Source organism: Cydia pomonella, chromosome 23, assembly GCF_033807575.1.
Source record: "Cydia pomonella isolate Wapato2018A chromosome 23, ilCydPomo1, whole genome shotgun sequence".
Taxonomy (NCBI): domain Eukaryota; kingdom Metazoa; phylum Arthropoda; class Insecta; order Lepidoptera; family Tortricidae; genus Cydia; species Cydia pomonella.
In genome coordinates this window covers 590,001-599,204 of record NC_084725.1, presented here as the reverse complement: position 1 = coordinate 599,204, position 9,204 = coordinate 590,001, and positions in this window count along the sequence as shown.

Here is a 9,204-nt window from a genome sequence, read left to right as displayed (position 1 = left end):
GTCCCTAAAGAGGTACTTATTCATTCCCCTTGCTGTGGAGACGTCTGGGTGCTGGTGCGCGGAGGCGGAAACTTTTCTCAGGGAGCTGGGGCGTCGCCTGTGGGAGAGGGGTCTCGACCCCCGCTCCGGGTCGTTCCTGGCGCAAAGATTGTCCATCGCGGTTTAACGCCGAAACGCGGCAAGCGTAATGGGCACCTTTGCGCCGGGAACGATGCGGGGCGGGTTGTTCGAATAGTTTTTATGGGTTAGTTTAGGTTAAGTTTAATTTATAACGAATGTATTCCCTAGTTTTTCATTTTTTGATTGTTTATTAAACCTAACTAATGATGTTAACCTTTTAAATCGAGTAAACTATAAGAATACGCGGTTTTATCATTAACGACGGAAAAATAAACAAATATAATAAAACTTCCTAAGTACAAACCTATAGGTAAAAAAATAAATTACCTTTTAAATTAATAGGGAAACCGTGACAAAAACAGTTCAAGTTAAGTTTATAAATTATATGTAGGTAATATATTTTAATTAAAATATTAAACGATTTCAAATACTTAAGTGCATGCTTTTATTTATCCTCTGTATGTTTACGGTTGTTAACATCCTTTTTTGGATCACATTTTATGTTTTTTTCTGCATTTTTACATGTCTGTACTTAATTCGTGACTTATGTCCTGTATGAATAAAGGTGGTCTTTTATAGGGTTCCGTACCTCAAAAGGAAAAACCGGAACCCTTATAGGATAACTTTGTTGTCCGTTCGTCCGTCCATCCGTATGTCTGTCAAAACCCTTATCTCGGGAATGTGTGGAGGTATCGAGTTAAAATTAAAACTATACACTCAGGTCTACTTCTTTACGCTGTGAAAAAATTAAACTTCTAATTTAACGTAAACAAGAAACGACCGTTTATGCCACACACGATACTATCAAGGGAATCAAAATGTACTTCCCGTTGACCTAGAACTATGAAATTTGGCAAATAATATCGTCTTGTATTACAAGTACAGGAAAAAATCAAAAAACTATAAATTTGTAGTTAAAAAAATAATTTGAATATGTCCGGAACCTTCGCTGGGCGAGTCCGGCTCGAACTTCTCCGATTTTTTTGTATGACTTTCGTTTATTTTGTCGCAAATAAGCTCACGAAGTCAACAGCAGTCATAAATCCAAATCGACTGTATTTAAGATAAATTATATCACACCATGCATGAAATAAAGCACCAGATAATTATTAAAAAAACTAAATAGGTAATAAACTAAATATAAAAATGTGGCTTGCAAACCTAACGTAAACTATGCATCGTTGAAGAGTTCCGTTCTGTTCATCATCAGCAGTTCCACTTCATCAAATGTCACTTCTACAAATGTAAATACTTAATTTGATGATGAAAATACTAACATCACTATATATATGCCTTTAATATTTGAGGAGTTCCTTCGATTCCTCATGGACCCCATCGTCAAAACTGTAACTTGACAAAAATTTGTCTTGAAAATCTAATTTACTTAACAAACACAGCGAAGAGGACAAACCGCGTAACATGTACTATGCGTCGTTGAAGAGTTCCATTCTGATCATCATCAGCAGTTCCACTTCATCAAATGTCACTTTTTTAAATGTAAATGCTTGAGTTGTTAAAGAAAATACAAAAATCACTATATGTATGTCTTTCACATTGGAAGAGTTCCCTCGATTCCTTATGGATCCCATCATCAGAACTGAGTTTTGATAATAACGGGACCAATCTGTATATATACAGATTCAAGCAAAAAAATTATTTTCAAAATCGGTTCAGAAATGACGGAGATATGAAGTAACAAAAATTTAAAAAGAAAACACACACACCGAATTGATAACCTCCTCCTTTTGAAATCTTGAAGTCGGTTTAAAATACAACGATCGTTGTTATTTTGTCCAGACTCCATTATACTTCATCTAATGAATAGAATCAGGCGTTATATTGTGGAAATCCATAAGTACTAATTTAAACAAAAAATATTACTTTGCTAATACGCGAAAAATAGGCAATCAGTGCTAACCCGTTATATTTACTTGCGGATTTTACATGCAATTAATGTTACCACCCTCCCACCGCATATAAATACACAAATAAATATAAAAACTAACCACAAATACAAAACTCGACACGTATTTCGTCTCTCTACGAATCCTCTGGAGATGTTGACGGTCTGACGCCCGACAACTGAAACACTGACTTCAAATAAAATTTATTAAATTAATATTCAATCTGTTTTATAAAAAAATAAAATAAAAAAATAAAATATTTTTATTTCAGAACTACTCGAATTCCATAAAAAATTGTTAGTACCATCATTATAGCTAAGGGTTAGTAAGTACATTAAAATCAAATCATATCCAAACATAATAAGAATAATAAATAATTAATAATCTTGACATAATAACAATGAAATCATGATTCATAGTAAAATAAAAATTAGTTGAAATAATAAATACAAAAATAATTAATATATGTTTTATAAACTTATTATCTATTTATGAAATTGAATTTATTAATAATTTATATAATTTATTATAAATACGTAAGTAATCATATTTATTTAAGTGTAGGTAGAGGAGAACATCATGCATATTATTTTACTTAATTAAATGTTATGCGATAATAATATTTTCAAATATAATAACAAGTACTAAAACAAAACATATAATAAACTACTACTAAAATTAACTATGAACTAAAAATATATATATATATATATATATAAATTCACCTATCTTAGGTCCCCTAGATCTAACCCCTGCGGAAAGGTGCCCATAAGGCTGGCCACATTCCCACGCTGAATACTCGTAGCTATGGCTATTCTTTGGCCTAGGAATGAGCCAGCCCTAGGGTCACCTGTAGTCTCAATCAGCCTATTTAATAATTAAAGTACCTGGGCGACCGAGCTTTGCTCGGTTATAACTATTTATTGTATAGGCGTTGTGTAGGTTGTAGGTGGTGTATAGGTGATAATCTTAACTAATTTTTTTTACTAAATTAAACTTGTCTAAAACAATAAAAATTAAAAAATTATATATAAACTTGAACATATAAAAAAAAAGTTAGTCACCGGGCGAGATTCGAACCCGTAACACTCGTTTAGCAGTCCGCGTCTTAACCCGCTGGACCAGACGGACAGTGGCCAGCAACACGAAATTAGCGATCATATTTTACGTGGAAAGAAAAACTCATGAAAACTCGAAAACACGCGTTTTCCCAAACATAAGACTAATCTAGATCGATTGTTTACCCCCAAAAACCCTCATATACCAAATTTCAGCAAAATCGTTAGAGCCGTTTCCGAGATCCCGGAAATATATATATATATACAAGAATTGCTCGTTTAAAGGTATAAGATATAGGTTTTAAGTTAGCTGCAGTTATATTAATAATGGTTACGGTATAGGTAATAAAACAACTTGCCTTAAATTCCGATCTTAGTTGTTAATATAGTGTTAGACATCACAATGACTCAATCACCTTAGAAATTTAACACCACAATCATAAAATGAAATTGCACCCTTTCTTTTGAAAAACAATCATAAAGAAAGCAAAAAGTACCGATGTAACCAATAATAAAATTACATCAAAGACAATATAGCATGAACATGGTATTTAAATCAAGAAAAAGCGCACGCATAGACAGACAGACAGACAAAAACTGCTCAGTGTAATCTAGGTATGATTAGATAATTATCAAGTACAGTCAACTTAATAATTTCAATTACGTAAATTTTATTCAACGAAGCGAAATCACTGAAACATGTATACATGTTTTCATCTTATTTCAATGGTATAAGGCGATTTAATGTGTACATATTTATGATTGATGGAATTTTTGATTGGGTTTGCTATGTATCATTGATTTGTGCGGTATCATTATTGATTTATTCATGATTAAAGACATTATTCATCTTTTATTATTCATAGTCAGTCATTAGCTTTAAGAATTCAATATGTTCGTTATTTATGTAATTTCTGGAAGTGTTGGTGCTTCAATCTTCTTAATACATATTTCAAGAATCATACGTTTTTAGATGTAAGTACATATTGGATTGGGTTCTATAGTTATTTGGTTTACAAGAGGCCAACATTTTTGTTTAAAACTTTACTACCGAGTGAAACACAGTTTTTTTCACCGCACCAATACGAGGAAAATAACTAATCAAATCAAAATAAATGATAATAATAGCGTTTCGCAATCTTAAAGGGTCGGCAACGCGCATGTAACACCTCTGGAGTTGCAGGCGTCCATAGACTGCGGTGACTTTTTACCATCAGGCGGGCCGTATGCTTGTTTGCCACCGTCGTGGTATAAAAAAAAAGATAAAGTGCTAAGGAAGTTTTATCTGGCAGTTAATTTATTTGTTAATAAGCTATCCAATACTTTACTTGGATATTGTGAAACAAGCCCTAAATATTTATAGTTGTAAGTCATCACTTGAAAGTCAATTCTTCCAGTAAACACGAAAAAACGATAAAAAAATTATATTATTACTTTGCCACTCTTGGGGATAAAGTGCAACCTTCTCATTTGTCTTTGAAGAATAAAAAGAGCCTTTATAAGCTAGTGCGGTGAACATAAATATGGAATATAAATGCAAAACTTAAGAGAAGACCCGCGCGAAATCACCTTTTCATACAAACGTAGTCCTCATTTTCCTCTCTGGATGTTAATATTATTTAAAATATTTTGGCACAATTTGTTCAATATCAAATACAGCTGTGCCTCAATTTTTTTTTCGATTTTTTAATTATTATAGGAATAAGAAGCATTTAAAATATTGTATGTAATCTGTTTTTCGCTCCTAGTTTTTATAGGTAATAACATTTCTAGCACATATGTAGGTATATTTAAATGTATAATACAACCAAAAATCATTCGTTTCATGAAGTTTTTTCAACAAATCATAGAGAAATTAAGTGGACGAGAACTAGACATACCATACCAATTTTATAAAATATTTCGTTAATGTCCACGGACGAACGGAAACCCAACTAGCTAGGTGGGAAATTCACAACTCATGTCGATATAAATGGTTAATATACATCAAATTATGTAAAACAATTTTCCAAAATGTCAATATCCAGAGAGGAAAATGGGGACTACGTTTGTATGGAGGGTCGGCCGTCCTCTCTCCTCTAAACACAAACGGCGTTGCAAATTTTGAGTATTGATTTTGAATAAAATAATTTACCTAACTGCCTCGAGTGTACTAATGTAACTAGGTTGACAATAGAGCATTCGTTATATGCGTTATATAAACCGATGGGACCTACAGGGAAAGTCGGGCGGCGTGGGAGCTGTTTTTGCACCGTGCCGTGAGAAGAGGCGGGGGTGAACGCTAGTAGAATCTCTGTAGAAAAGAAAGAAAAGTGTGTAAACATACTATTATATGTGTTTATATCTACAATGATGACACGTGTCAGTGAGCAGTAGTTTTACAAGAGTTTGAAAGTTTTAGCCTAAATTACAATCATTTATTGACAAAACTCAACCACAATTAACAGTCAGATAGGCTTGACTCCTTGGCGCTGCGTGGTGATGTAGCCTTGCTCTGCGCTTTCTATCGCGTTTTTTTGTAATACTACGTCGGTGGCAAAAAAACATACGGCACGCCTGATGGTAAGCAGCCTATGTACGCCTGCAATTCTAGTGGAGATTCATGCACGTTGCCGACCCTAGCACTCCGCACCCTCGTTGAGCTCTAGCAAACTTACTCATCGGCAGGAACACAACACTACGAGTAGGGTATTATTTGGCTGCGGTTTTCTGTAAGGTGGAGGTCGCATGTAACGGGGAGTGCTCCGAGGAATTGTTCGGATTAATCCCTGCTGCTTCATTCCGCCATCGCCCTACGTCACAACATTCCCATCCTCACCACTTAGATCGTTGGCAGTCCTCAACTGTACGTTTCTCCAGAAGCTTCCTGCCTCGCACAGCTAAACTGTGACTTGAACTGTTACCTGCGGTATTTCAAGACAGATACACGTTTAAACCTTCAAAAAAAGATTGTACTCCTATATTAGTGTGACCGCTCTAGTATTGCAGATGTCCATTGGCAAAGGTAATTACTCACAATCAGGCGATTCGTCTGCTATTTTGCCTTCTATATATCATAAAAAGTTAAAAAACAAGACTGCTAGCTGAAGATTAAAATATATCGGATACATCGGGATGAGAGACACAAACGTTTCGAACACTCGTTACTACGAATACATAGTCTGACATATTCGCTAACTTACTTTCTATGCATCTCGCTCGTACTACGCTCGTCAGAAAGTACGCAGACTTTAGCGACTAGGTTATGTCTCTTTCACACTGATAAGGCAGTCGTGGTAAGGCTAAGAGTTGTAGTCTATCCTTTTATCTGTAAGAATATTTTTTTCTCGAAACCACGAGAAAATATTGAGTCAAAAATGAAAGCTGACTGTGACAATATTTGGTGAATGATTCAGACCTCTAGTGTAAATTTATTAGGAAGCGAAACGTGACGTACGCGTTTGCGTTAAGTCTCATTTTGTATGGCATTTAGACAGCGCGCCAATTTGGAAAACGCCGTTTTGGAAACTCAAAATCCCATACAAAATGAGACTTAACGGAAACACGAACGTCACGCCGCGAGATCTTACTTATTTTCTCATGAATAAAATGTATGTCAAATATCAAATATCAAACATTTATTCAGCAAATAGGCCACAGGGGCACTTTTACATGTCCATTTTTACAAACAATAAATTAAAAAAAAAACAATTACAAATATCGAATCTATGAAATAATAAATACTTTATTAGAGATGTATACTGTCTCTAAATGTCAAATTACACAAAAAAAACTATGATAAAAAAATAAAACCATAAAATACTAAAATTCTTTAGAGATGTATAAGTCTCTAAGTGTCAGAGATAAAATATAAAAATATATATTAAATTATCCTTAGAGATGTAGAGGGTCGCCAAGGCTTGAATTCTTATATAAATAATTAAAAGACAAAAAAATTAAAACAGACAAGAACCGAATGAAGTGTCTCACGTTAATGTCACTCAAAAGTAAAGTTACATACTTTAACATAACCTGTACCCCGTGTAAGCTTAAACAGACCGGTCTCTATGGGATTATATAGTGTTAGTATATACTTTAGTTAAGTCTGTATACTTGCTATATCGGCGATCACAATAAATCAGGAATGGTCGCAGTGGTATTTAGGCTGTAGAGCCTTACATAGCCCCTGACAAAGAAGAAGAAGAAAATACACGCTATATTTGTCGCGACCGCGGCCGGTTTGGGTAGTGACCCTGCCTACGAAGCTGATGGTCCCGGGTTCAAATCCTGGTAAGGGCATTTATTCGTGTGATGAGCACGGATATTTGTTCCTGAGTCATGGGTGTTTTTTATGTATTTAAGTATTTATAAATATTGATATATTATATTATATATATCGTTGTCTAAAGTACCCTCAACACATAAGCCTTATTGAGCTTAGGATTTAGTCAATTTGTGTAATAATGTCATATAATATATATTTATTTTATAAAATAAAAAAAATATTGGCTCGACGGCCATTTGTCCGGTACAAGGTGCTAAAGTTAGGTCAAAATATTACTAACTTTTCTTAAATTCTCATGGCTGATTTTATGTAAGTATGTTTTTGAAAATATTGTAAAAAAAATATATTCAACATTGCCAGACCATATTTGATGGTTTTCGAAATTAGAAATGTCAGTTTTAGTACTTCTCAATATGTGATATGAAACTTAGGGTTAAACATCGTAGAGGTAAATATTCAGTACCTGGTCTATGTCACTAAGCCTCAAATTCCGTTAACACCATGAATTTGTAATGTCGACGTCACCAAAACTATACAAATTTTTGTCTTTTTATTTTGTCAAGTTCAATACCAAAAAATAAAAGAAATTCTCGAAACAATTAACCACTATTCTAATTCTAGCAATCCTTGTGCGTATTTACTACCAACAAAAACGTTAGGCAAAGTCAAGAACTTCATTGATCTATTGATTTCACAAACCTTGTTATTATGGTGCCTTGTAACGGCACAGGAAATCGAGCCCATTACTCAGTCACCCTGTATGAAGAAGCTTAAGTGACGCTAATTTACTATCTACTTATGACTTTTTATGTGGATATAAAAATGGCGTATTTGCTGTTGATGTCATACAGGGGAAAAATTTAAATGTGATTGAACTAAAAAACTCAGTATTATTTATTAATTTAAACTTTATTGCACAAAACATATACAGTAATGTACCATCAGCCGTTAAATTGCATGGCGACTTTATTAATGAATTCATACATGATTTCTTCATGCAATTTCACGGCTCACATGGCGGACTTAATGCCAAATGGCATTATCTACCAGTCAACATAGGGCCAAACAGAGATAGGGCCAATTGGTGCAGAGATAAAAGTATATTATATATGAAAGGGTATTTAAATTCAGTTGGAATAAAGTTACTATAAATATAAGTTACGTCGTCTACCTTTTACCTATACCTATAGGTACATAACTTTTTTTTTAATTCCATACTCTTGTCCCTCGAGAAAGCGTGCTGAGGCTTTCTTGGGGGGCTAGAGTATGGAGTACATATATTCCACAACCGGAGTGTCCGAAGGAGGAAACCCCTTATAAACCGCACTGTGCGATTTATAAGGGGTTTTATTTAGGTTAGAACCTACCTAGGGTTTGAGGATGAACACCGGTATGAACACCCTGCCGACGGCGAGCGGTGTGGTGATATAAAGCGTTATGTAAAACAAGTTTGATACAGAACACTAAAATAAGTTTTTAGCAAAAATTTCATTTTTGGTACAAGCTTTTATCTGATTTATATTTACGCAAACAACTAATACAAATCGAGACAATTCTAACAACCCCATAAACAATGAGTTTGTGTTGTTTTAATCATGGGTGTTTTCTATGTATTTATATATTATATATATCGTTGTCTAAGTACCCTCAACACAAGCCTTATTGAGCTTACTGAAGGACTTAGTCAATTTGTGTAAGAATGTCCTTATTATATTTATTTATTTATTTTATCACAGAGTTCTCAAGTCCACCTCCTGTGCCCATCATCAATTCATCAAACCTGTTCCGTTTAGTAATGATATTGCATTATCATGCGATTTACATATACATGCAAAATTTCAGCTTAATCGGAAATCGG